General features: G+C 38.1%; 1 protein-coding gene and 1 long non-coding RNA gene across 3 annotated transcripts in view; both read left to right on the top strand.

Annotated features, from left to right (window-relative positions):
- The window catches only part of ANK2 (ankyrin 2), a 671,298-nt gene that overhangs the window by 265,311 nt on the left and 378,310 nt on the right, over positions 1-27,677 (top strand). The gene's annotated exons all lie outside the window — the stretch shown is intronic.
- Positions 14,448-16,454, top strand: LOC123384976. The gene is made up of 2 exons (XR_006596850.1): positions 14,448-15,088; positions 15,312-16,454. It is a non-coding gene; the product is annotated as an uncharacterized LOC123384976 (long non-coding RNA).

The following is a 27,677-nucleotide window of genomic DNA, read 5'->3' as shown; positions in this document are numbered from 1 at the left end:
CCGCACTCCTGTATCTGCTGACATGAAGATGGGATTATTTATGTCTCGAATCTGTCTATTACATTATCTCTGGGCCTCCCTCAAAATACTCACTTTTGAAACACTGTTCTATGCCGAAGCCACTCCAATGAGATTCAGTTCCAGGTATTAATCAAGTGTGTCTGCAAACTTGTCATGTTTGACTCTGACAGGTGAGAGATCTGCATTACAACTTAGACTACCCCACAACACCCACCTGTGCCATTGCACTAAGAATGCTAACTTCAGCCTGAATCTTCTCTGCTTCTCTCCAGTCATTTTCCTAAGAGTGAAAAACACGCAGTGAGAGCAAAAAGGTTCTAGGAAGGCTCTCGTAGGAGTGTGCTTTTCCTATTTGGGTTGTGGTTTTAACAGAAAGAGAATTCTTCCCGAGCTTCTATTGAGGATAGACCTTATTCTTGGTACAGTAAAATCTTGATTTGCAAGCATAGTTCATTCCTGAAACATGCTTGTAATCCAGAGCACTTGTCTATCAAAGCAAATTTCAAGAACCATTGGCTCAGTTGTGGTTATGTGACATTTGGCATCACATACTACTCGTATCGCAAGACACCTCTCGTTTATCAAGTTAAAATTTATTAGAAACGTTTATTCGTCTTGCGGAACATGTGCAGAACAAGTTACTCGCAATCCAAGGTTTGACTGTATTTGTAAAGTGGTTCTCCTCCGAAGATTTGTGAGGACATTTGCTATTCCATACAGATGTGCTTGGTTTAATGTTAAACTAGCTTTAGAGGACATGTGTATATTGTTTTAGTAATATAGAAATCTACCTTTAGTCTCATTATCAAGTTGTCTAGTGGACGCTCTGATTAGGGTCCACAGCTCTCCCTAGAAGGCATAATTTGGGGGGGAAGAGTCAGACACCCTAGGCTCTGATTAAAGGAGTATACTCCGGTCCAGGTTAACAGAATCAGAGGGATGAAGATCCAGGTGAATTCAGTTTAGCTCTCTAGTTTCTGTTTATAACTGACCGGTGCAATACATTTAGAGAACTGTGTAGCTTCTCTGTATACAGAGCCAATTTTTTTCTAGTTGAATAAGTTATGTCTGTATGTACAGTTCAAATATATTTAAGGATTTAAAACATAGTAGAAGCTTCATCAATAAAAAATACAAACTTACAGAATTTGAAGTACGCTGCTGGTTTTATACGAAGGCACATGATTTGGTAACCCACATGAGCATAAAATGCAAATTGTAAAAACCCCAGAAAGGTAGTCAGCAGAGTGTTTTCCAATACATTACTCCAATCAGGGAACTGTTGAGAATAGGGTAGAAGAAACACATGCATAGAAGAAATGGCTTTTGACTCTGGGGAAGAATCTTCCTGGTAACATTCAGCTTGGAAAATCTTCACCATGACTGAGATGCCGTATATTGTGTGACTGCAACAGATGTCTTTGTAGGTGACATTTTTACAGAAAGCAGTTAACAGTGCTTTTAAGGCATTTCACTGTTAAGCATTTCCAGTATTTTAGATACGTGAAATATCAAATGGGAAAAAAATCACTAGAGTAATAGCATAATGGGTAATGAAATAGGTGGAGCTGTTTAGCGTGAGCACTGGGTGCTTGCCGATGAGATTGTGCAGCGTTCCATCTTTTGTGTTCAAATTTCACTTAATTTGCACTTTAGCACATTAGATAGACCTCAACACATGTTGCATATATCGAAGTCAATTTTTTCCACGTTTTCATTACCTAATGATTTCAAGGTCTTCCACGGGTCTACAGTCCTATCCTCCTGTCTGTTCATACTATGTTGGCATATAGGGTGAGTATCTATCTGCCTTTCTGCTTGAACTTCCTCTGCCCCAGTGCTGTGGGCAGTGCGGGGCTGTAAGCAGGTGGCAGTACAGCCGGGTGATGCTCTCTGAGTTCACCTCTCCTGGTTGTTGGGGGCAAGAGATAAACAAGAGATAAACAATGGCCCTTGATCCTTTGCTTCTGATACTAACCAGATTCAGTTTGAAGGCCGGCTTTCTGACAAGCCTATGATAGAAGGTGGCAGGTCTTTGGGCAAGAGAATGCCTGACTCAATGTGGTAGGACATGGAAATGACCAGTTGGCTCCCAGGTCAGCAATTTCCAGACAACTGTGAAAATTATCACCCACCAGCTAGATTGCATGGCCCTGTGGGAGGGCCAGAAAGAAATTTAATTCAGGAATTATTTGTTGTGCTTGATTTCTGAGGGAACAACTGTAACATGAAGGTCTGTTGCCCAACTTTGAGACAATAAATGTTGTAACATTTTTTTTTCATAGATACATTACATATGAAAATAGGGAATTTTATATTTGTCATTTCGGATTCTAGGAAGTGACAATATTAAGTATCCAACAGGAAAGGATAAAGAAGCAGGGGAGGTGACTCAGATACCAGAGGAGATCTAGTATGACAAAGGAGGAATGGGTTGCAAATTAGGATGTGAGTTATACTCTAACATTTCCTCAGTGTTTGTTTCACTAAAGAAATCAGTGGTTTACACTGCAGAGTAATAACAGCTGTATGTTTGTGGAAGAAGAACTCTTTTAGAAACTGTTAAAGAAGCATACTTAAAGCCAGTGAATTTGTTCATTAGATATTTGTTGAGCATCTACTATGAGCCAGGCACTTTTCCGGCAACTGGGATGCAACGTGAAACAAAACACAGAAAACCCTTTGCTCTTTTGGTACTTAAACACATTCGTGGGAATCAAGTGTCCTCAGTAGACCTTTGTGTTTGTTATCCTGGTGACCACATCAGGAGTGTCCCCTACAAGATAATGACTGAAGTACCTTGAGTGGGTGATCCACTTCTGACTTATGTAGACTTGTTATCCCAAGGTTTGAGATGTAGAAGCAAGTATCTAGGAGGTCAATGGAAAGAAGGATTGAGCTGAGAAGAAGTCAGCATGCATTTACTCTGTAAGGGAGAGGAAGGAAGCTATTTGCTACAGGCCAATCAAATATAGTTACTTCCAGCCTCCAGATTTAGGGAGGGAAATGGGAGAATAGTACCTGGAGATACGATGACTAATCTGGGATGTGCTTTGCATCTCTTTTTGTGCTAAAATATGTACAATGCCTCATTATGTACAATCTTCTTCCCTGCTAGCGTATCTTATTGTAACCTAACCAAGATGTACTCCTATTGGGTCCATAGGAGAGGTAGTATTAGCCTAATTGTGTGCATGAGGACCGATAGATGGACTAGTAGAAGGAGGTTAGAGTCTTTAATGTACTGACAGTTAAAACAAATTTTTTTAAAATTTTTATTTATTTTTGAAATAGAGCGTGAGCAGGGGAGGGGCAGAGAGAGAGGGAGACATGACTCTAAAACAGGTTCCAGGGGCTGAGCTGTCAGTACAGGGCCTGATGTGGGCTCGAACCCATGAACCTCGACATCATGACCTGAGCCGAAGTCAGACACTTAACCGACTGAACCACCCACGTGCCTCAATGTAGTGACAGTTTTTAAGCAGACACCAATATCTAAGCTTCTGCTGGATAACTCAAATGGTAAAAAAAAAAAAAAAATCTGATGGGAGAATAAAGGAACTTGGTCTTAAAACAGTATAAAGCAAGGAGGAAGATTTTCTAGTGTGCCAGGTTCCACGGGGATGATTCTGTGGACTCTGTGGACACAAATGCTACTTTAATTTATGTGCAGATAGATCTCCAAGTTGTTTTTCTCTTAAAGCAGATAAAAACCAATGCTAGGACTAGAGGTAACCCTAGAGATCTAGTTATCATGTTTTAAATGAGAAAACTGAGACACAAAGAGGTTGTCAGTTTCCCAAGTTAAAAATTCTTACTTAATAAGATAGCAGAAAGTCATATTATAAATAACTTTAATAAGACAATTCACATTATAATATTGATGAAAGTGAAGCCTGTAGACACAAACAGATGATCAAACATGTGGTCTTACTGATTCATTGATTCCTCTTAGCCATAATATTTACCTACCAAATTTCCTTCTATCTGTAGTGGTGTTTTATATTTATTGTAGCTAATTGATTCTGGGGATAAAAATAAGCTCTTGTGCCTCTGAAAGCCTCAGCAGCCTTGTACAGTATGTTCTCATTATAATTTCATAATGTAAGTCTCTGGATTACCAGATGTTAAGATACATCACAGTGGGCCAAATTTAAGTGAATAGTTTCAGAAAATATCCTGTAGCCTTGTGGTGTAGGCTTGTTAGCTCCCCAAAATGGTGGAAATTCATTAGAGATCTTGGAAAGAGTAGAGTTTAAAAAGGAATGGAGGGAGGTCAGGGAGCCTGATGGTTTAATGGTAATATATATTATGTTAATACGCTGCTTAGTTTTGTACTGCAAAAGTAATAAATGCTTTTAAACCAACTAATTATAAGGAAGCACACATATACATGAGTGCATTTGCGTTTTTTGACTTCGGGTAGTTCATAACTATATCCCTCCAAGATGAAATTGAAAATTAACATTTAATTTCATAGCTCAATAGGAATTGTTGAAATTACAGTGTTTTGGCAAACTAAATTAATAATTTTCTAAAACAATGTAGGTATTGAGCCAAAACAATAGTTTTGAGGCCATAACAAGGCTGGCATAATCAGAATCTCTAATAGTCAATGTATCAAAGTCCCTTCTCTCAGCTGTTAGACAACACTCCACTCTGAGTCATTATTCTTTGATTAATCCCAGATGCTTCTTTGTTCTTTAATGTCCAGCATGTTTGCGAGAGGGATTTTTTTTTATACCTGTCTTGGTGTATCTAAGAACTACATATCCATGCTTGGGTTTGTTTCAGGGAGAGAGATTCCACTTTATCATCTCTAATGCACCCATGTAGATCAACATTTCATGTTTTTAAGTGATAGCCACTGCGAAAAAAGAGAAGACACAAATTTGGTGGGAGGATGGAACATAGTAGACAATGGTCCATTGCTTATATGTATAAAATCTATCCTCATCCTGGGACAGAATATGCTTAGAGTACCAGCATTCTCCTGTCCCCTTCTCCCCCCCTCCTTTTTTTTTTAATGTTTATTTATTTATTTTTGAGAGAGAGAGAGAGAGAGAGAGCAAGCCTGCACAAGTGTGAGCAGGGGAGGGGCAGAGAAGGAGAGAGAGAGACAGTGAGAGAGAGAGAATGAGAATCCAAGCAGGCTCCACACTGTCAGCACAGAGCCCGATGTGGAGCTCAAACTCATGAACTGTGAGATCATGACCTGAGCCGAAATTGGATGCTTAACCGATTGAGCCCCCCAGGCACTCCACTCCTGTCCCCTTCTTGCTCTCCCTTCACTCCTGTCCCATCCCTCTACATGCACATGGTTAGTGTGACTGTCTTTTGATGTGTCCACTTGATGAGGCTACAGTCCCGTTATATAATCAAACTCTAATCTAGATGTTGCTGTAAAAAAGATGTGATTAAAGTCCATTAACTGATTTTAAATAAGGGAGATTAACCCAAATGATCCGGATGGGCCTAATTCAATCAACTGAAAGGCTCTAAAAACAGATCCAAGGTTTTCTGAATGAAGAAAAAATTGTCTTGTGGACAGGAGCTTCAGGCTGTACCTGAGAATTCCAGCTTGCCTTTTTCTTGATGACCTGCCCTATGGAGTTTGGACTTGCCTAGCCAGCCCCACAATTGCATAAGCCACTCCTTGCAATAAATCTTTTAATATGCACCTCCTACCAATTCTGTTCCTCTTGTGTATCTTTTATATGCTATGCATTGTTATGGGTGCTAGCAGCATAGAGGTAAACGAGGCGAAGTTCCCAGGTACATGCAGCCTACATTCTGGTGACAATTGCATTCCTTAGCTCATCTATACAGACAAACATGTTTCCATTTGACAGTCTGGGACATCTTATTCATTGCTAGGTAGGTTTGCATGCTGACACTTGGACCTGAATGGAATAGGGAATGGATTAACTGAAACACATTTGGATCTAACTGATGTTCTTGTAAGAGTTTTGACATAATTTCTGAGAGAGCAACATTTTTACAGATTCTCACTGACACTTGAGGAAAGGACATTTCTTCTTTTATGTTTTGCCACATATGGCAATAAACAAGTAGACATAATATCCTTCTCTGATAAATTCATTGCACCTAATAGCAAAAAGAAAATTCTTGTGATTGTTTACAAAATTTAAATACTTAGATGCAGGCTAGGTCAATAACTCATGGGAGAATTAGCTAAGAGCTACTAGGGAGTTCCTTCTACTAATGAAGTTGTGGCAGCACTGAGAATGCAAGTTTTCATGGGCAGGTCTCCATTAGTTTAATTCTTCTCGAGGGAAAAATTGGTTCAGGGAAATAATTCAGAAGACAGCTGTAGTGTTATTTCAGATAAGAGATGTTTGTAGCTTAGGCTAGGGGTTCAGAAATGGAGAGAAATAAATGAATTTGACAAATATTTAGGATGTGTAGAATGTATACACTGTGAGATAGATATGAAAAAACTGTTAGCTATTTGTTGTATTTTAAACCTTCATTTATTTAAGAGAGAGAGAGAAAGAGAAAACGTGAGTGGGGAAGGGGCAGAGACAGAGGGAGAGAGAATCCCAAGCAGGCTCCAGCTGTCAGTCCAGAGCCCAATGTGGGGCTTGATCCCATGAACCATGAGATCATGACATGAGCCGAAATCCAGAGTTGGAAGCTTAATTGACTGAGCCACCCAGGTGTCCCTCCTATATTTTATGTTGCCTTTCCTTAGAACACCATTCCTGCTTGCTGGTGTATCAGTGTCCGTGGATGCTTCTGCACCTGTACTGGGGGAAATAAGGAATGATACAGATCAGGAATAAGACAAAAATTGCCAGTGAATAGTCAGTCAGTACATCTTGGTGTCACCTTCAAATTCTCTTTGGGATATTCAGTCAATTCAGTGTTCACCTCCCATTAAGTGCTGTTTCCTCTCTGTCAATGCATATTCTCTTCCTTTCTTCCCTCCAGCGTTGAAATGAGAGGTCTAGACACACATGCCCTGGTGGGGAGAGGATCATTTTTGTGCTTACTGTCTTCTCTATGCCTTCAACAAGTTGTTCACTTTGCTTGGTCCATGGTGTCCTGAGACTGTACTCTGAAATGAAGTCTGTTCTATGATTAGGGAAATTGAACACTTGCTCAAATAGTCTTGGATTATCCCAGATCTATCTGGGTGTCTTTCCTCCCGATTCCCCTGAGGTTTGGATTGTAATAGGAAGTCAGAATACTTATTTCAATATTCCTAAACATTTTCATTTCTCTACCTCATTTACTCATCTCTCCCCCAATTCACACCCACCCACCCTAAATAGTCTTTACCATATCTCATAAGAAGGGACTTTCCCTACATCATATCATGCATGTGCCTATCATATATCCTCCCTGAAAAAGGCTTTATCAGAATGAAGTTTATGTTTTGTTCCTCCTAGTATACTTTATACTCCCCAAGTCTTATTCTTGGTGTGTAATTATAAACTTTAGATATTGGAAGACCTTTGCCTATTTCTATAAAACCTGGATTTCAATATTAACATTTTACTATTCACACAAATGAGTTCTAATTTGAAAGTCAAAGTGAAACAAAGAGCTATTTATTCTTGATTATCTTCCCTACATCATATGTAATAATTCAAAGATGGAAAATGTAGGAGCCCATAATGGAATTATATTTACATGTAATAAAAATTGAAGCATGTTTAGAAAGAAATTCTTTGTGATATATACATTGGGTTTTTGATAGGATGATCCATTTTTATGGGGTATTGGTGAGGATTCTACATTCTTTCCAAATTCATATGTTGCTGGTGGAAATGTAAAATGGAACAATCACTCTGGAGAACAATTTGACAGTTTCTTAAAAAGTTAAACTTACATTTATCATATCCAGCCATTCAACTCCTAAATATTTACCCAAAATAAATAAAAGCATGAATCCATACAAAGACTAGTATGCAAATATTTATAGCAGCTTTATTTGTAATAGTCCCAAACTTGAAACAACTCATCAACTGCTAAATGGGTAAAAAAAAAAGAGAGAGAGAGAGAGAGAGAGAGAGAGAGAGAGAGAGAGAGAAAACTATTGATACATACAGCACAGATGATCTCAAAATAATGATCTAAGTGAAACAAGCCAGATATAAAACAAACACATACGTATTATTCCATTTATACACAATTCTAGAAAATGCAAACTAATCAATAGTGATAGAAAGGAGATCAAGTGAGTTCCCGGGGACAAGGATGAGAGTAGGGAGACAGATTAAAAACGGCTGGGAAGAAGCTTTTGGAAAGATGAAGTTAATTTATACATTAGAACCCACATTATGGAGGCGGTTCCAGGGGCTGGGCCCATGTCACAAATCCAAACCTAAGTCAGTCTGCAGTTACTGCAAACGCCTCATTGTCAAGGAAACCTAACACACACCAATCACAATCTTCCAGCTCAGCTTCAGTTAGCTTACCTTACTTAGAAAATAGGACCTGCTAGTCTAATAAGGAAATCCTCACCTCCTCACCAATCATGTCCTGTTTCTCCACGCCTCTTCTAATGCTCTGTAAACCTTGCTCTTACCCAAAATCCTTTGGGAAGAGTACGCTACTGCTTGTGAGGCACCGCACCCCCCCAAGTCCATGAAGTGGTTCCCCTTGAATAAAGGACATCAAATTCGTTACTAAATTGTTTTAGTTTTGTCACTTGACAGGAAGTAATAAATGTTCAATATTTTAACTGTGGTTACGGGTACGTACATATATGAAAACTCATAAAATTGTTCTCTTTATACACAGGTTATTGTGTATCAATTCTACCTCAATGAAACTATATTTAAAAAAGGAAAACATATATACTCACTTAAAACATGTCCTATGGTTGTAGAAGGCAATAGGAACAGTTCCTTTTATTGCACCATTCACTTAACTTTCATAATATTTCATCTATTTTACTCCACATACATTTTAGGGTTCTCTGCTAAGTGTGTTTGTGCTCTCTGGTATGTTAAGATTATGGTTGAGATTATGGTGAAATGAATTTTCCTGTAGTAAGACTACGTAAAGATTTCAGATTGCACCTACATCCCTGTTCTGTGGAATTTCTGACAGACCAACTCGAGGAGCTCCCCTTCCTCAAAACTACTGGTATCAAATATGCTTAGCAAACACAACCAGCACAACCGGTTTTTCACTTCAAGCCCTTCAAATGCAGAGGTGATGCCTTCATCAAATCTCTTGGATTTTTCGTTGCTAGTTAAATACTTAAAAAGACGCAACAGAACTCCCCTGTTTGGGGAGAATGTATCCTTTTTTTTTTTTTTTTAGAGTCTATGTGTACACAAATATTTTGGCCATCTTTCTAATTGCAGGGTCAATTTTGACAAAACATTGCTACCATTGACTACTTTGTCTAATTAGATAGCATGTAAGACATAATACCGTATACAAAGGTCATCTTTTGAGCTGTGGTCCTAAGTGTGATGGTCTTAATTCTTCATATTTTATTCTTCAAAGCTACTGGAATCATACAAACTCTATTAGTTGGACTAATATTTTTACACAGGGTCTGATGCACTGTGACTGTTTCATCAATCTTAAGATAATCCAGTGATAGTAAATAATTGCCATTTTCAAGGTACATTTGGTGGTTTTGCCAAGGGCAAATGGACTCTTTCAAGCAGAAGTCAATTATGCCTGCCTCCTTGTAGGTGCAATTTTCCCCTCACTCACTGAGCCCTTAGGGTACAATTCAGAAGAGGTTTTGTGCCCAAAATGAGTGATGGTCTTTAACAACTGTAATACTTGGTGCCATTTGCCAGAAGTGTCCCCTGCCTTTCATTCAGTCTCAGCCACATGCATCATATGAATTTGCCGGGTTTTCTAGGATGACTTTTAGGTTGAAAGGGAATGTTAGTGAATGAGAAAAAAAGTGCTCAGCCAGCCTAGTGTACAGTCAGTGCTGAGGGTCTTTGTTTTTTTAAATTAATTTTATTTTTTATATTTTGAGGAGGTATCTTTTATTTTGTAAATAGCTGTTGCATATCTGAAGCACACTGCATTGGTCAGCTATTCCCAAATTGTGTTATGAGAGCACTAGAGGTTCATGAGATATTAATAGGAGGTTGCTTAAAAAAATTAAAATGTCCCATTAAATAAATGTGCCTGAGTGCCTCAGTTGGTTAAGTAGCCGACTATTGATTTCAGCTCAGGTCAAGATCCCATGGCTCGTGAGTGGAGTCCCACGTCGGGCTTTGTGCTGACAATGCAGAGTCTGCTTGGGATTCTCTCTCTCCAACTCTCTCTCTGCTCTTCCCTTGCACGTGATCTCTCCCTCTCAAAATAAATAAATAAACTTAAGAAGATAAAATAATTTTGGGAAACTGTGTGTTAAATAAAGTTGAGCAGATTCCTCCGCAGCAGGATTTCTCAGAACCTTTCATAAGCCACTGAATTTTTAATCCCTAAGATAAACCCATAGTACACAGTACTGACTAAGCATATCTGATCACAGCACCTTTTTTTAAATTCAAAAATGCCTAATTTTCATCTTGCAGAACATGAACACACTTAAAATTAATTTGGAGAAATCCTTCTCTATATGCTGCTTTTCATATATATTTTAATTAAATATAAAACCAAATAATTAAAATAAATTTTAATTTATTTAAAATAAAATAATTTAATAATTTAATTAAAACCAAAATAGAAATATAAAAATGACTATAAATTTAGCAAATAAATTTGTCTTCATACTTGTGTATGTATAAAGTATATACATATATTAAGTATTGCAACACATATATTATACAAATTGCCACATGTGTGCATTATTGCCTTTTTAAAATATTAAAATGAATAACTTCCTGTCATGCGTCACACTTCTACAATTTTCCTCTGCAACATTTAGTAAAGAACATCTAAACTTTTGTACAACAAAATTAGTAGATTTCTAGTGAAGTGCCTCTGTTCAGCACCACCTTCCTACCCCATCGTCCTCAAAAAGAAGAAAAGAAAAGGAAAGAAAAGGGGCAGTTCTGTTGGTTAATTGTCCGACTTTGGCTCAAGTCATAATCTCATGGTTTGTGAGTTTGAGCCCCATATTGGGCTCCCTGCTGTTAGTGAGGAGTCTGCTTTGGATCTCCTGTTCCCCCCCCCCCCCCCCCCCCCCCGCCACCGCCTCTCCTGGCTCCTTCTCTCTCTTTCTCAAACTAAATAAACTTACAAAAAAAAAAAAAAAAAAAAAAAAAAAAGAAAGAAAGAAACTCATTAAAGAAAAAAAAAGGAAAGGTAAAGGTAAGAGCTCATATTCACTGTCAGAATGCCAAATATGAAGTGTTTTGCTGTCGATTTTAATTTTATTTGATGCCCCTAGAATTCTTTCTGGCTTTTCTTCACAAATATCATAGCAAAGTTTTAATTTTGGAATGTGGTATCTGGAGAGTCTAAGAAATGACTGAAGTCTAGAGAGATAAAGGGAGTTGATTCAGTAACACATGCTAAAGTTGGGGCAATTGAGAGTAACATTTGTCTTTCCTTTTTTTAAATTTCCTTCCTTAATTTTTAATTTTTTTAATTTTTTTTTTTTTATTTTTAAGTAAGCACTATGCCCAACATGGGGCTTGAACTCACAACCCTGAGATCAAGAGTTGCATGCTCCACCAAATGAGACAGCCAGGTGCCCCAAAGATTATGTTTCTTAATTCACTGTTGAATCAATGTGTTTATGGAGGACGATAATCTGATAAGTGAGTTTCAAAGTTTTCAGGGATGTAGAATGATAGGAAAAAAATCCGTGAGAATAGAAATTGAGAAAAGCTGAATATATTAGCTAAAGATAGAGTTATATTTTGAGTAAATCAAGAAAACTGCTTCTGGGGAGAAAGTGTGGGTGGTTCAGGTCAACTACCAGTAAATCCACTAAAAACTCCCAGTACCTTCACATAGGTCCTTGTTACAGGTCTTAATGACTGAACAATGACATTAGGATTGTTGATTTCATTATCATCCTCCTCATTATCCAAACCATCAAAATTGTGAGGAAGAGTGACTACTTTTTTTTTAATTTTGCTTTATCTGTTTTTTTACAAAAGACACAGAAATAATGTCTACAAAACTTTGAGATAAATGTTGAACATCTTCCTCCTTTTCAATGTTTTCTTGCTCCCTTTCACTTTTTCTTAACAATAATGTAAACTTTTATAATTGGCTATTAAAAATATCTTATATATATGTGTGTTTGTGTGTGTGTGTATGTGTATATATATATACATGTATATGTATGTACATACATATACATGTATATATATGTATATGTATGTACATACATACATGTATATATGTTTATTTTTGAGAGAGAGAAAGCTCAAGCTGGGGAGGGGCTGAGAGAGAGAGAGGGAAAAAGAGGATTCGAAGCAGGCTTTGTGGGGCTCAAACTCATGAACCGTGAGATCATGACCTGAGCAAAAATCAAGGGTTCGTCGTTTAACTGACTGAGTCATCTAGGCACTCCAAAAATACCTTTATTATAAAACAAAACATGAATCATGAAGCAAAACTTCCAAAGGGAAGACTGCGATCAATGGTTGATGTATTCTTGAATATTCTAGGTATGTGTCAGATTAATAAATATTTAACTAAGATTTCTTTCTCCCTTCCACCCCAGATTCAAAGCATTTCAAGTGTCCCTATGATTTTGATTAGGTAAGAGTTATTCAAATATTATTTTTACCTTTGATTCTAGTGACCATTCATTCTTTATGAATTTGATCTTATACTGGATTCTGGGATACCAGTGAATAAATTCTGCTTACTGTTCTGGTCATTCCTCAGTCAGTCTTGCAAGGATTCCTTTTCTCCACCTGACACTTATTTGAAATTTCCTAGTTTTCTGTTGTCAGGCTTCTGTCCTTTCCCTTAGCTCTCAGGTTGAATGTGAAATAAACCACCACTAAATGAGTAAGTTAACTGTAACTGTGTGTTTTAATTATCTCTATTTGTCTATCTCTGTGAAGTTCTCTCTCTAATCCTGGCCAGGAACATGTGCATGCCAAAAAGCTAGAATTCTCTCTCTTACTTGCCATATTCTATCATTTATAAGTCCTAAAATTCTTGGGGCACTTGGGCGGCTCAGTTGGTTGAACATCAGACTCTTGATTTTGGCTCAGGTCATGGTCTTGTGGTGCATGAGATGGAGCTCCACGTCGGGCTGTGTGCTGACAGCATGGCACCTACTTGGGATTCTCTCTCTCCCTCTCTCTCTCTGCCCCTCCCCCACTTGTGCTCTGTCTCTTTCAAAATAAGAAAATAAATTTTAAAGGAATAGATAAAATACACCATTATATAAGTCCTAAAATTCTACTTCTTAAGCATCTCTTTAATCCATTCCTTGATCTTATTTCAGACCTTTGTCATTTCTTACCTTGAAAATTGAAATAACCTCTATTTTCCTAATTACCAGGCTAGTCCCTTTCTGGGGCACTTTGGACCTTGTCTATTTATAACCCTTCAGTATCTGTATAATCCAAACCCCTTGGCAGGACATAAATGCCCGTTGTGATTGGGCCCTTGTCCACCTTTTCAGCCTTATCTCCCCCCATTCTGTCTGAGGCTGACAGATTTGTTCTGGGAAACTATTGCAATACATCAAGTTACCTCTTTCTCTCAGGCCTCTGCAGTTTTGTACAAACCCCTCCATCCATCGGAAGCACTTGTGCCTCTTTGTCTTTTGAGAGACACCTATTTATCCTTCAGGTGACAGTGTTCTGTGCCGTCATCTTCATGACCCCAGTCCTGTAGAATGTGTTCACAGACTTTTTTATGACATGCATCGTAGTATATTTTAGTGGTCTTGGAGACCTGTGTGTTTTATTTGTATGGAAATCTTACCTTGCAGCTCTTTGTACGCTCAATGACAGTTTCAACATAGAAGATAAAATAACTAGGAATGAACAAAATGACAAGTACCTGATTTTTTATGAAAAAGTTTTATATATATTCCCCATATCTTAAAGAAGACATGAACAATTGGAAAGGCATACCTTGTTTTCACATAGGAAAATTCAGTATCTCATACATTTTTTTCCAAAGTTTATCTGAGTATTTAACATCCTCCAAAAATAATATCACTGATGTTTTTCTTTATTTTTTTTGAGCTATACAAGCTGAGTCTAATATTCAAATGAAAAAGAAAAAAGAAAAAAAATGACCAAAAATTGCTGGAAAAGGAGAATAATGTGTGAGGGGAAGAGGACCAGCCTGGATGTTTCAAATATTTAAGAATATTGTATTAGGTATTTAAAGCATTAAATATTTAAAAACATTATAGGGGCACTTGGGTGGCTCAGTCGGTTAAGTGTCTGACTTCAGCTCAGGTCATGGTCTCATGGTTTGTGGGTTCGAGCCCCGCGTCGGGCTCTGTGCTAACAACTCAGAGCCTGGAGCCTGCGTCAGATTCTGTGTCTCCCTGTCTCTCTCTCTGCCCCTCCCCTACTCATGCTCTGTCTCTGTCTCTCTAATAAATAAATAAATATTAAATAAAAGAAGAAACACTATAGCACTATAACACATAGAACATAGTATTGGAATAGAAAAAGATACAAACCAATGGAAGGGAATAGAAGGCCAAGAAATAGATTGGGATACATATGAAGATTGAATGTATGATTAAGGTGGCATCTTAAGTCTGTAGGGACCAACAATTGCTATAGGGACTATGATCAATTTTGAAAAATAATTTTTACGTGCCACCACAGTAAGTAGCATTGAATTAAAGATTTAAATGTGAACAATTAAAGCATAAAAGAAATACTTCAATAAGCCATAGGAAAATCTGTTGATAAAATTGGAGTAGGGAAAAGCTTTCTTCACTATATGATGTAAAAACAATAAGCCATAAGAAAAAAAAAACTGATAAATTCAACTACATGTAAAGAATTTCTGCGTGCAAAGATTACCATAAATAAATTCAAGAAATAATCTCCAAATTAGGGGGAAGTCTTTGTAACTCGCACCACAGACATAGGGCTAATCTACCTAATATACAAAGGGCTCTCACATATCAATAAGAAAAAGACCAATGAACAAATAAAAATAGGTAAAATAGGGGCGCCTGGGTGGCGCAGTCGGTTAAGCGTCCGACTTCAGCCAGGTCACGATCTCGCGGTCCCTGAGTTCGAGCCCCACGTCGGGCTCTGGGCTGATGGCTCAGAGCCTGGAGCCTGTTTCCGATTCTGTGTCTCCCTCTCTCTCTGCCCCTCCCCCGTTCATGCTCTGTCTCTCTCCGTCCCAAAAATAAATAAACGTTGAAAAAAAAATAGGTAAAATAAATGAGGAGATAGTTAACAGAAAAGGAGGTATGAATGCTCTTCAGTGTAGGAAAAAGAGCGTGACTTTACTCACAAGAGCAGTACACATTGAAACACATTGAGGTACTATTTATTGTCTTTCAGATTAGCAAATATGAACACATTTTGCTAATAATTTGTGTCAGAAGATGTGGGAAAACAATCTTTTCCCAGAGATTGTTGGTAGGAGTGTAAATGGGTACCACTTTTACAGAGGGAAATTTGGCAACATGTATGAAAATTAGAAATCCAACGATTTGATCCCACCATTCTCTATGTAAGGATTTAATTGACAGGTATATTTGGGACTGTGTTAAGGTATTTCCTATTTTAAAATATAAACAAATTTTTAAAATAAAAATTAAATGAACTTTTGTTTAAAAAAAAGCCCTCATTTCACCATCTTTTGGCCCAGATTTTCCCTACATTTTGTTTCAAACATTTAGGACTTTGTCATGCATCCACTGTGATTCTGACAAATACATTTCTCTAGAAACTACATACTTTAAAACTTAGTAAAAATTAGTAGAAACTTTAGAAGGAAAATGTTTACTCTTCGTATCTTCAAGTTTGAAACTGAAATGTTAGCATTTTATTTGGCCTGAGAAAGTAAAGGGTCTTAAAAAATTATTGATATAATATACATTAGTTATATACCATCCACTGCTTTTCTAAAACACTTATTTAAAAAAAAATCTATTATGTCTTTTAGGGTGGATGCTTTGATCAAATGTTGTTCGCTTATTTTAACTGAGAGGAAAAATTAAAAATATGTGTGACATATGGAATTACCTGACTCGATGGTTTTGTGGAGCTATCGCATAAATATTTGACCTTCATCTGGGCCTCCGGGGAGCAGAGTAAGCTTTAAGCTTTTCAGAATAGAGGTCTCACACATATGGCTACATGCTCTGCTGTCCTGGAGAAGCAGGTGGCTAAGTCTGGCCCTGGCCACGGAGTCCCCAAAGATTTACTTTTACCTGCCAACCACACAGGGAAACTGTATAATCAATAGTTCCATTATCGGATACCCGGAGTACCATGTGCCTAAGCGCATCGGGATGTCTTTTTTTTTTTTTCCCATGTGCTTCACTGAGAGTGTTTTTTCCTCCCCTTCTCAGAAGAAGACTGTTCCCCAGAGAAAGAACTCCGAAAGACTTCGATCTAAGGAAATACTATGTAGAATCCCACTGCATTTAATTAATGACACGGGTTGCCAAACAGAGAACACGCACACTGAATTTATTGGTGGCGAAGAACTTTATGCCTTGAAGTACAGCATTGAGATTTTAAAACAGAAGCAGATAGATACAGGTAAATAAGTAAGACAATGTTATACAAGCACAGGCATGGCTAAGATGAAAACCAGTACTGGAGTGGGTTGCAAACTAAATTGTAATGTGGCATCAGAAAAATCAAAATGCAGCATTCGGGAATTGCAAAGTGCCGTTTCCGAACACCGTGTAAATCCAGGCTAGTGCGCTCAAGCATTCCAGTTCACCTCCTCCGTAATCTTTCAGTTTCAGGAGCAGCATACATTTTCATCTTTGCAGCCACCATTATGTGCAGGTTTAATTTTGTACCCACACTATTCACTTAATTAAGGTTTTTCATTGTTTTCTCCTTCTGAATGGAATTCCCTTGTTTTCCCTTTTGAACTAAATTTTTAGAGGAAATAAACACAGGTTGTGATTTTAGGATTTCTCAGTTGCATAGGACTCTAAACACTGCATAAAGTGTTGTGTGTTACACTTTATTGCCTTTCAAAGGCAGTTGAGTGGAGTTTATTGTACAGAAGTCTTGTATTTGTAGTTAGAGAAAAGCCTCACATGATTACCATCTGTTTGTTTTTGCAAGAGTAGCCTTAGAATTTAGTTTAGATATGCCAACGGAAATGTTATTTTAGTTTTAGTCAGGACTGGAGTTTTTAGACAGGAAATTTAATTCTCATACCAGAAAGAATATTTGTGACCTCTGATCGTAAGCCACTTTTAGGCTACGACTTTGAAAATCACTTACAGAAAAAAAAAATAGAATAGGTGGTGTAAGAATTTCATTTTAATTCCTGCTTGTTACAAAGTTGGGGTCCCTGAAATAGGCCTTTGTTATTGGGGGTTTTAATGTGGAATAAATGTATCCAAGTACTATGTGGAGAGCATAGGGAGAAATTTACTGGATCAAATGGTCATTTTCCATTTTGTGTCATTAATGGAGTGATTTTGTTATCTAATATTTCAGACCCTGCATTACTTAAGTAAGCACAATTCTTGCTGGCTGGGGGCACATTTCGGCGTTGCATGTCTGAGTGGTGAATAGGAGCAATCCGGTCCAGCTGCCCCCCAGCCTCAGCCTGTTCATTAGGGAAAAGGGCTCAGTGACCAGAGCTAACAAAGACAAGCCGGGGAAGAAAACAAAAAAACTTGCAGCTGCTGATCGTCAGCTGCCTCACTGAAGGGGCCTCAGAGAAAGAATTCAATTTGTCTTACAACACACCTGCTCATAGAAATATTCTTCCACCGTGCCTGAACCAGAGATTTTAAATTATAAACATGTGGAGATGCAGTTAAAGGAGAACACCGTTCTGGTTGGTGGGGTCTTTGCTTGTTTGTTTTGTTTCTTGGGATTAGAGCAAGAGCAAGTGACATTGATGTGGGGTCAAGTGGATTCCTCAGAACAATGGCAAATCCATGCTCTTCTTTGGTTTAAATGTATTCTGAAAACTACAGTGTTCAAAAAGTCTGGACCCATTTTAAATATACATTAGTTATTTTTATTTTTATTTTTTGTGAGTAAGCTTTATGCCTAGTGTAGGGCTCAAACTCATGACCCTGAGATCAAGAGTCTCATGCTCTATGGATTGAGCCAGCCAGGTGCCCCACCTCAGTTATTTTTTTTTTTTAATGTTCATTTATTTTTGAGACAGAGACAGCATAACTGTGGGAGGGGCAGAAAAAGAGGGGGACAGAGGACCCAAAGCAGGCTCTGTGCCAACAGCAGAGAGGCTGATGCGGGGCTCGAATTCAAGAACCAAGAGATTGTGAGTTGAGTGGAAGTTGGACATTTAACTGACTGAGTCACCCAGGCGCCCCTCCTCCCCATTGGCCACTTTTAAATTTTATGTGCTCAGTGTATGTTTCTTCATTCTCCAGATATGTTTTTTTGTTGTTGTTGCAGTACCTCCAAATTTAAAGCAAAGGGCCCAATTGTTAATCTGGAAAAGATACAATAAATACAAAACAGCGTATGCAAAAAGTCTGCAAACACCAGGAAATTTAGAGGTAGGTCACCTGAAAACATGTCTGGGGGTTGAAGAAAAACATATTGAGAATGCTTTGTGTAAATATGACTAACATACTCTTCTGTTTCCCAACACCCTGTGGTTCTAGAAACTGTAGTTGGATGCAACTGTAGGCGCATCAGAGGATGCCTGGACCACTCCTGAGGATAAAAAATGCTTTAAGGAATGAATTTGGAAGTTTTAGCATTTGGTTGTCATATGTCCTTTGTAAAGTAATCCACATTAATCACTGTGATTAATCATTTTTGGAAATGCTTAATTGTATATTGAAAAAAAGATTTTACCTTTATAAAGTAGTTATATGCTTCTAATTCTCATCTTATCTTCATAAATAAGCCCAAAGATTTGGGAGATTCTATGCTTTCCAGGGCTTCATTGTTAGGAGAGATCACACACACCCCATCCATATACACACACTCACACACATCCACACCACTATGCTTGTGGTCCAATATGACAGCACTTTGGTTTGGGAATTAGAAGAACAAATAACATAATAATTCACACCTGGTGGAGGGCAAAAGAAGTAATGTGGATCCTCTACTGGGACTACTTTTATCTTTCACTTTTATTTTGCCTGCTTTCTCATTTTGGAAGAATTGCTCTGTGTGATCTTGACTGAAGAAATTCTTGATAGCAGGAAGATTATGTACTTTTTGTAATGATAAGTGCTTTGAGAGGAGTGTTTGGTGTATAATGTGAGTCAATTCAATCACTGATATACTGATCATTTAAAAATTGTTCCCTCTATTCCAAAAGGAATACGTGGTTTCTCATAGATAATTTCAAACATAAAGATAAGCCCCAAAGGAAAAACAAAAACAAAAAAAAAAAACCAAGCACCCCTGCATCCACCAAATTGTTAAATTTGGTCTTTTTTCATCTTTTAATGCACATATATTTACAAAAACTCTTCTGTTTTCTCATTTATTCATTCAACAAATATAGGCTGAGCACAGACAAGGTGCCTGACATTGTGCTAGATGCTGTAAACACTTCAGTGAATACGACAAATAAGATCTCTGTGCTCCTGGCACTAGCTGGGAGCGACAGACAGTCACTAGATGTGTAAGCGAAGAAACAAATGGGATCATCGATGCTTGCGATAAGTACTATGAGGGAGGTAAACAGCACATGCGGTGTGAGATGGAGAGTAATGCAAGGGTCCTCTTTAGACATGGCAGACAGGAACTGACTCTAGGAGGAGATTCGTAGGTCCAGATCTGAACTGAAGGATAAGAAGGAACAAGCCATGTAAGAGAGAGAGAGACTATTTCAAGTAGAGAGGACACTCGATGCGTACACAATTTTTATCCTGCCCTTTTCCACTAAATATAAATGTCCGCAATTCTTTGTAGACATCTCTTGTGGTGATATTTGGGAATTCAGAAGTTTATGAACTCTTGAAACATATTATGGTTAAGTACACATATTTGGTAACATTTTCAGCGGTGTCTGGGCAGCACCCTGTAATCAAACACATGACTATTTCTGCAGTGAAGCATAAGAATAATCACGCTGTGTGAGATAAATAAAGCCTCTAAATAGTCTCCCTTCTAATTAGGTTTTGGTGTCAAATGAGTTCTAGCGAGATTGGGTTTTTCTGCCAAATAATTTATATATAAACTTGACTTTTTGTACTTTCTAGGTTTCAAGATCATAGGTAAGGGGACTGTGGAACAGTATTCCATAATACAAAACATCATAGGGGTGTCTGGGTGGCTCAGTCAGTTAAGCATCCGACTTCTGCTCAGGTCATAATCTCACAGTCCATGAGTTCGAGCTCCGCATCAGGCTCTGTGCTGACAGCTCAGAGCCTGGAGTCTGCTTCAGATTCTGTGTCTCCCTCTCTCTCTCTGCCCCTCCCTGCTCACACTCTGTCTCTCAAAAATGAATAAATGTTAAAAAAATTTTAAAAAGAAAATAATCATAATTAATGCCATGTTTTTGTATATTTAGATCGTCTCCACTTAATTGTTATTTTAGCCTGCTGGGATGAACATTCTTCTAGCCACCTATTTGTGCACATTACTGATGATTTTCTTAGGAAGCATTAAATCGTTATATAAGGGATGTGCAAAAAACATTTTAATGCAGATTTTTATATAGATTTGATATTTTAAAGGAACGTACCAAAATTGGGGACTCCTCAAAAGAGCTTCCTAATTCTAAGCTTAGCTGAGAGTAATTATTTTCATAATATCACATCCCTATCAAATTTCATAACTTTTAAAGGCAATGACAACAACAAAAAGCATATCTTTGCTTCTGGTTGGTTTTCACCTTGATACCTTTTCACTCCTCCACTTGTAACAGAAACCGTGGATATAGAGAGATTGGGTTATTAACCACTACAATGTTACCACTCAGGGGAAGGGGAGAGTGTACTTGGTTTATTTGCTATATCCAAACAATGATTCAGGATCTGTGCTTATAGAAAAAGCATCCTTCATTTAATTATAGAAGCATGGGTCATGTTTGCAGATTTCCGGGCTGTCGTTGTCTTCTCTGAGCTTCTGTGGATCTGATCATGCATCTGACCTTCCTGATTAAGATCAGCCTGGGGAGAACTCCAGAATTTAGTATTCAAACCTTATTCTGCTCAGAATGTGACAGATCCTTCCTTTCAAAGCAGTAACTCAATAAGTTCCTCACATCAGCTCTGGTTTAAGCATGTGTGATATCAAGGCCGCATTTCTGCTATGCACCCTCATTATGAGCCATACGGTTCTCTCTCAAAAGTACCTGGAGGTTTTCAAGTGTGGTGCCAATTCTGATGAAAACTTTAGAATCAAAATGTCAAATTGTTGCTGTTTGTTGCAAATGTAATTTTATCATCTCTGTCAATTCACTATGAAAGAGTATACAGTTTGTTTGAAGAGCATGTAAACTTTAGCAACTACAATATGAAATTCAAGGATTCTGCCATTATTTACACATATGTGCTCCAAGAGCCAAATGAAATTCTTCTTTACTTACACTGTGCAATACACCTTTATATGGGTTTACTGTATGCATACAGGGTGTGTTCAAGACCCAAGTGCATTATTAACTCGCGATTCCTTTGGATCTCACAGGCTTCTCAAGCATAGATGTCTGTCACTGAGATCTGGATATTTTAAAAATTGGAATGTCAACATTATTCTTCTTGGAATAAATGAAGGGATTGTGGGTGTGAGTTGTGGCTGGTTGCTAAGAATATCTAATCAGGTTGCATTGCTATAGCAACAGTGTTGCTAGGACTTTAAAGTTCCCCTGCAATCAGTTGGAATTCATAAGTGAAAGACATTGTTTATCTCAGTGGTATTTTAAAGTGATCCTGGCTAGCATAAGGCAGGAATCCCATACTTTGGAAAGGAATGATGCCCCAAAGAACTGCACTCTATTTTATGATTAGTTCAGAGTATATAATCTGCAGTACCAGGGTGATAATCTAACAGCCTGTTTTTAAAAGTGTTTCTCGGGGCGCCTGGGTGGCGCAGTCGGTTAAGCGTCCGACTTCAACCAGGTCACGATCTCGCGGTCCGTGAGTTCGAGCCCCGTGTCGGGCTCTGGGTTGACGGCTCAGAGCCTGGAGCTTGTTTCCGATTCTGTGTCTTCTTCTCTCTCTGACCCTCCCCCGTTCATGCTCTGTCTCTCTCTGTCTCAAAAATAAATAAATGTTAAAAAAAATTAAAAAAAAAAGTGTTTCTCTTTCACAGACACTACCTAATTCAAGGGCATTACCACCTGACTCCTCCACGGGCCCACAAAGTAGCCAGACCATCAATTATCTATCACACATTAATTATTTGAGAGGAATAGTATCATTTCACATTTCTGTCATACATCAGAACGTTGATAATGCCAAAAAAAATTCTATTAATGTTCATTTTTCTCGCTTCCAAAATGAAAATCGCTTTTTTTTAAAATTATAGTTGACATACTTCTTACCTAAAATACAGACAGTTTAGAAAGCATAAAGCAGATAGTTAAAAATCTAGAGCTAACTACTTTTAACATCTTGTAGTAAAAATCATGTATATCCATATTTGCTAAATAAATAGATATAAAGCATGTATATGTTTCCTTGGCAGTGTGTTATTTCAAAGGTAACTTTACACTGGATTTTTAAACTGCTTTAAAATTGTCTTCATGTTTGGTCTATTGTAGTTTTGAACACTTTTTTTCCGTCATAAATACACTCAAAACACTGAAATTGTTAGGGGTTAGTCTCAGAGTGGAAAGCCTCTGTGTTTCTTACATATCTGTTCTGTCCTATTCTAAGAAGTATTCAAAATATTTGGTTAAGGATTTTGGTAATCACCATCTTAATGGAACATAAAGCCAGCATTTTTTTTTCTTGTTTTAGTCACTAAACTTTTAAATGAGGGAAAGACATTGTATGACTGCTTCATTTCAACTTCATAATATAGAATTTGATTCAGTTTAAAGAATTAAAATAACTACATTTTTTAAATGTTTATTATTTTTGAGAGAGAGAGAGAGAGAGAGAAAACAGGGGAGGGGCAGAGAGAGAAGGAGACACAGAATCTGAAGCAGGCTCCAGGCTCTGAGCTGTCAGCACAGAGCCTGACATGGGGCTCGAACTCACAAGCCGTGAGATCATGACCTGAGCAGAAGTCAGACGTTTAACTGACTGAGCCACCCTGGCGTCCCTAAAATTACTACATATTTTTTTTAACAGGTTGAGCACTGAGAACTGAAAAGCTAGTTTTAGGTTGGCTGAACATGTAGTTGAAATGAGGCATGAATTATAAGTAGTATTCTCTGCTGTTGGTCACCTCACAGAGACCCAGAAATGAAAATAAAACAGAAAATCTTTGAAGATTTCATGGGGTGGCTTGGCTAATCAATAAGGACTGAGATGCTTGTGGACCTAAGAGATAATAATAATAACTAACAATTTTTGAGAAATACATATGTGCCGGGCACTGTTATAAAGATTTCATTATTATTAACTCATGTAGGCTTTAGGATACCCTATAAAGGTTCTATTACTTATGATAGCCCTATAAGATTTCTGTTATTCCCATTCTATAGATAGGAACACTGAGGCAGAATAAACAACTTCTCAAGGTTACATGGCTAGTAAATATCAGAACCAGAATTTAAAACTGAGAGTTCACTTGCAGAGCCCTCTTTTAAAACCACAGTACTTTGCTTTGAGAAATACTGGGTGGCTGTTTAAGCTAAGCTTTTCTGTTGGGGATTCACAGCCCATGATTTTATCCACAGTTTTGCTGGTCAAGAAACGTGCTTTTGGTTTTGTTGGTTTATCCAGGGGGTGGACTATCTTTAGTGGTTTGCTCACCATAAGTCAATGCACAGGGTATGGATTATAAATCATTTAAACTATCTACGAGGAAAGATACAACTCACCCAGATACACAGACTAGTAATCTCCACAGAGCATATATCATTTTCTTTGTATAAATCTACTAGAGAAGCAAATTACAAATCAAAGAGTTCTGATGAAAATGGAATGAGAATAAGTATTTCTCAAGAGAAGCTTTCATTTTCTTTTTTTAAATTTATTTAAAAAAATTTTTAATGTTTTATTTATTTTTGAGAGAAGAGGGAGGGGCAAAGAGAGAGGGAAAGAGAATCCCAAGCAGGCTCCACACTTACAGCAGAGAGCCGGATGCGGGGCACGAACCCATGAGCCGTGAGATCGTGACCTGAACCAGGAGATCGTGTCCAGAGCCAAAGTTGGACACTTAACCAACTAAGCCACCCAGGAGCCCTGAGAAATATTCATTTTCATTGAATCTGATTTTCTTTAATTCTAAGAATATATTATGTGAAGAAAAAAAAGAGGTCATCTGGGATCAAAACACCTTCTCTTCACAGCAGTACTGATGGAACCAGCCAATTGGTATTAATTGGTTGTTCTTCATGCATTTAGCTTGCCTCATGTTTTGATAAATGACAATTTACTTCTTCATTTGCTGACCAACTTGAAGAGGTTAAGGCAATATTGCCAACTGGTTTAGGGCCATAACTTTTGCAGGCCGACAGACTGGGATCAAACCTGACTTTGCCACTTAATGGCTATGCCCCTTTGGAGAAGCTACTTCTCCAAGCCTCAGTTATCTCATCCTTATAAATAGAAATAATAAGGGCACCTGGATAGCTCAGTGGGTTAAGCATCTGACTCTTGATTTTTGCTCAGGTCATGATCCCAGTGTTGTGAGATCCAGTTCCGTGTCTCTCTCCCTCAGCCCCTGTCCCCTGCTCATGTGTTCTCTGTGTCTAAAAAGTAGATGATAGAGATAGATAGATAGATAGATAGATAGATAGATAGATAGAAATAATAAGTAACTATTGCTCTATTGCTATAGATTGAATGTGTTCCCCTCCCACCCAAATCCATATGTTGAAAACCTATTGGTATTGGGAGGTGATGCCTTTGGGAGGTGATTGGATCATGAGGGTGGACCCCTCATGGATAGGATTAATGCCCTTACAAAAGAGACCCCCAAGAGCTCCCCTGCCTCTTCTGCCATGTGGGGGGTACAATGAGAAGTCAACAGGCTGCAGCCTGGAGGAGGCCACGCTGGCAGTGACCACACTGGCAATCTGACCTTGGACTTCCAGCCTGCATAACTGTGAGAAATAAATTTCTGTTGCTTGTAAGCCACTAGTCTGTGGTATTCTACTATAGCAGTCTGAAGGGATTAAGGCATCCTCTTAAAGTTACTGTACAGAATAAATGAGAAATGTATATAAAGTGCATAGTGCTGTGTCAATACCCTACTGCTTGGAAGCCAATATTCTGTTCATATTGATTGGACTGGGGAGACATCATTTCTGTAAGTGGGGATCATATAGTATTTTGTCTACTGTTTATGGAACGGGTTTAAAGAAATTGTTAGAAATAGCTCTGGCACCTTATAAATGTGTAGCTTTTGGCAAATCCCTAACCTCTTTTAAGCCTTAATTTCCCCCTATCTTTGAGAGTTATAATAATACCTAATTTTCAAGGTTGTGATGAAGTTTAAAGTTAGGATGAAAAGAGACTTAGCTCAGAGCCCTAAATAAATGCTAATGACTACTTTTTACTAATGTGACTGGTTGAAATTTTAACAGGTCTTACTTTCCTGATCATATGCCCAAACTTTGAGAACATCTAATCTGTAGCTCTCTATGCACTGTTAACTGCATTTTTAGTTGTTGAACTAAATGTTATGACTTAACATGTTCATAAAGTTGTTCACAATATCAGTATTCTTGGGTTTTTTTTATTCCTTTTCTACCTACAGTTTCATTGCTCTTCGTTCTACTTCATGAGTAATAAAAAATATGTGGATTGTTGGATCACATTGAATCGTGTTCCCTTTTCAGTGCAAACTACATGGTCTAATGATTAGGGTTAGGTGGGGTGTCATTTCACAAAAGCAATTCAGAAATATCATGAAACCTGACAGATTTTGAATTCCCAGTTGTGTATATTTTCTTTTGTTCATCATGTTTTTTTTTACTTCCTTGAATTTTTGCTTGTTTATTTCCTAGAGGATTGAAGACAATTCAGCATAAATCCAAAAAGTCTTGCTCAAGGTTGAAGGATTAGCATCTTGTACACTTGGGGAGATGAGCAAATAAGGAGATAACGGTATGGTCTTTAGAAGTCAGTGTTATCAAAACACAAATGTTAATCAGGATACAAAAAAAAAAAAAGATATAGAAACATTCAAGAGAATTATCAGCTGTCAGCACAGAGCCCAACTGGGGCTCAAACCCATGAACTGTGAGATCATGACCTGAGCTGAAGTCAGATGCTTAACCCACTGAGCCATCTAGGTGCCCCTCATGTAGCCTTGTTTTATTCCAAATTCCCTGGTAGATGGCAGGTTTCCTATCATTGTGGACAGTTAGGGAGAGAGGCCTAGAGAGATAGAAACTTCATCTGATGTGTGGCCCGTAGAATCTTTTATGGACATTTTAATGACTGGGAAGCACAAACTCTTCTAGGTTCTTCACCCACCAAGTTTCTGCTCAGCAACTCATAGCTCATGTGCCAAATGGTGATGCAAGACAGTTTTGATGGAATGGTAAAATTGTCACATTCTTTTTGAAAACTACCCTTTTCATTTTCAGAGTCCCTACTATCTCTTCCTGCTCTGGCATGCTCTTCCCCACGTCTCACCTTCTTCACTGGGCTGCCATCTTGGCCCTGCAAAGGGCTAAATTTCTGCTGAAGGCATTAGCTGATGTGATACCTCCCTTCACCTCTTGTGGCAAGAGCTGTGACAAATCTCCACCACTGTAGGATTTGTGCTTTTTTTACAAGACCCAAAGGAATGGAAAATTATAGAGAAGGAAAATGGCTCCAGGGCAACAGTGAAGAAAGGATTCTGATTTTTTAGTGAGTATGTACAACATTCTGCCAGAGAGACTTGTCATGGAGAGATTGTGGGAAGGTAGTGAGGATGGGAAGGTTCAAAAGGCCTACTTTTGCTACTGTTCTTCCCTGTTCTGCTGAGTCTAAGGCTCAGAAGGGTGTGGATTGTCTCTCACTGCCCACCTCACATCAGCTTAGAGGGCTTGGGGGCCATGTCTCCATACCCTCAGCCTGATTCCTCTCTCCAGCAGATGAAGGAGAATTGCCATTAGCACTCTTTACTATTCCCTTCACTTTTTTCTAAGCCTTAGAAATGTGGCTCCCAACTTCTGAAAATTTTGTGGGTACCCACAGCAAATAAACAGCCCTTAATTTTTTTAAAGAGTTTATTTTTAAGTAATCCCCATATGCAGCCTGGGGCTTAAACTCATAACCCTGAGATCAAGAATCTCATGCTCTACCAACTGAGCCAGCTGGGTTCCATAACAGCTCTTAATCTTTAAAAGTGTCTCAAAGGCTTTGTAGCTAATTTTTAACCTCAGTGTATTCTGCTGGATTGTCTTTTGCAAAAGTTTATCTTCCTATTTTGTTTAGCTAAGTATTAAACTTATTTCATATTCCTTGAGTACCTTATATAGCTTAAATGTTTCTAAGCACCCATTTCACTTTTGGAAAATGTCTTGGATGTGTGAAAAGT

This window comes from Felis catus, chromosome B1 (genome assembly GCF_018350175.1).
Source record: "Felis catus isolate Fca126 chromosome B1, F.catus_Fca126_mat1.0, whole genome shotgun sequence".
Lineage (NCBI taxonomy): Eukaryota > Metazoa > Chordata > Mammalia > Carnivora > Felidae > Felis > Felis catus.
Note: the sequence above shows the minus strand (reverse complement) of the source record. Positions and strands in the feature narration are given on the sequence as shown.